Source organism: Notolepis coatsorum, assembly GCF_963971535.1.
Source record: "Notolepis coatsorum genome assembly, chromosome: 1".
NCBI classification, from domain to species: domain Eukaryota; kingdom Metazoa; phylum Chordata; class Actinopteri; order Aulopiformes; family Paralepididae; genus Notolepis; species Notolepis coatsorum.
In genome coordinates this window covers 12,721,815-12,724,314 of record NC_140165.1, presented here as the reverse complement: position 1 = coordinate 12,724,314, position 2,500 = coordinate 12,721,815, and positions in this window count along the sequence as shown.

Here is a 2,500-nt window from a genome sequence, read left to right as displayed (position 1 = left end):
GTACAGGACGGAGGAGGAGAGTCACGTGGAGAACGTACAGGACGGAGGAGGGTCACGTGGAGAACGTACAGGACGGAGGAGGAGAGTCACGTGGAGAACGTACAGGACGGAGGAGAGTCACGTGGAGAACGTACAGGACGGAGGAGAGTCACGTGGAGAACGTACAGGACGGAGGAGGAGAGTCACGTGGAGAACGTACAGGACGGAGGAGGAGGGTCACGTGGAGAACGTACAGGACGGAGGAGGAGAGTCACGTGGAGAACGTACAGGACGGAGGAGGAGGGTCACGTGGAGAACGTACAGGACGGAGGAGGAGAGTCACGTGGAGAACGTACAGGACGGAGGAGAGTCACGTGGAGAACGTACAGGACGGAGGAGAGTCACGTGGAGAACGTACAGGACGGAGGAGGAGAGTCACGTGGAGAACGTACAGGACGGAGGAGAGTCACGTGGAGAACGTACAGGACGGAGGAGGAGAGTCACGTGGAGAACGTACAGGACGGAGGAGGGGAGTCACGTGGAGAACGTACAGGACGGAGGAGGAGAGTCACGTGGAGAACGTACAGGACGGAGGAGGGGAGTCACGTGGAGAACGTACAGGACGGAGGAGGAGAGTCACGTGGAGAACGTACAGGACGGAGGAGAGTCACGTGGAGAACGTACAGGACGGAGGAGGAGAGTCACGTGGAGAACGTACAGGACGGAGGAGGAGAGTCACGTGGAGAACGTACAGGACGGAGGAGGGGAGTCACGTGGAGAACGTACAGGACGGAGGAGGAGGGTCACGTGGAGAACGTACAGGACGGAGGAGAGTCACGTGGAGAACGTACAGGACGGAGGAGGAGGGTCACGTGGAGAACGTACAGGACGGAGGAGGAGAGTCACGTGGAGAACGTACAGGACGGAGGAGGGGAGTCACGTGGAGAACGTACAGGACGGAGGAGGGGAGTCACGTGGAGAACGTACAGGACGGAGGAGGAGGGTCACGTGGAGAACGTACAGGACGGAGGAGGAGAGTCACGTGGAGAACGTACAGGACGGAGGAACGCATGTTGAAGGATAACTCTCTTAGCAAAATAGCAAGATAGCAAACAAACTGATGATGTAACCGTCTGCAATCGCTCTTGATTTCACTCTCAGATTCAGAGAAATATATGCAGATAGTGTATGGACTGCACACACACACACACATACAGAACACGCACACTCAGAGAAATATATGCACATAGTGTATGGACTCACTGCACACACACACACACATACATACACACTCAGAGAAATATAAGCACATAGTGTATGGACTGCACACACACACACACATAGACGCACACTCAGAGAAATATATAAGCACATAGTGTATGGACTCACTGCACACACACACACACATACATACACACTCAGAGAAATATAAGCACATAGTGTATGGACTGCACACACACACACACATACAGAACACGCACACTCAGAGAAATATATGCACATAGTGTATGGACTGCACACACACACACACATACACACACACTCAGAGAAATATAAGCACATAGTGTATGCACTGCACACACACACACACACACACACACACACACACACACACACACACATATATATACGCACAGCTCAGAGAAATATATGCACATAGAGTATGCACTGCATGTACACACAGTCACATACCCATGCACACAAACACACAAAAACACACTCATGCACAAGCAAAAGGATATGCCCTCACTCTCTGTGTCTCTCTCTCTCTCTCACACACGCACGCACGCACACACACACACACACACACACACACACACACACACACACACACACACACACACACACACACACACACACACACACACACCACCTGCGTGGCCTTGTCTCTCATGTAGGGGATGTGTTGGTGCTGCCCGTCGTCCGGAGGCCAGGGACCATGCAGGTGAGAGCCAGCGAGCGCGCCCAGCGAGGGCCACAGCTGGAGCCGATGGCAGGGGAGCGAGAGGAGGAAGAGGGAGGAGAGGGGAGGAGGAGGAGGAGGGGGAGGAGGAGGAAGAGGAGGAGGAGGAAGAGGGGGAGGAGCTGGAGAGGACAGCTGGAGCTGCGGGTTGGTGGAGACACTGGTCTCCTTCTGTAGAAGAACGAGACAAACGGGGAGACAGAGAGGGAGAGAGTCAAAATAAGACATTTCCCAGACGAGGTAAACAACTAGGCAAGCCAAGCAAACAAACAAACAAACAAACAAACAAACAAACAAACACAAACAGACAGTCTATCAGTCTTCCAAACACAGCTGGCCTATAGGATAAGCCTACAGCTTCCTGCTCTGTCTGCCTGTCTGGCTGGCCTGCAACCTCTTACATGTGTGTGTGTGGCTTGTCAGATTGGTCTTTAATCCGTGCTGGGCAGAGCGCACGTGCCCCCCCCCCCCCCCAACCAAGTGTCCCCACAGGCCCCCGGCTAATGGCATTAAAGCAGCTTAAAGCAAAGGGGGGGGGGGGTAAAGAGGACAGGTGCC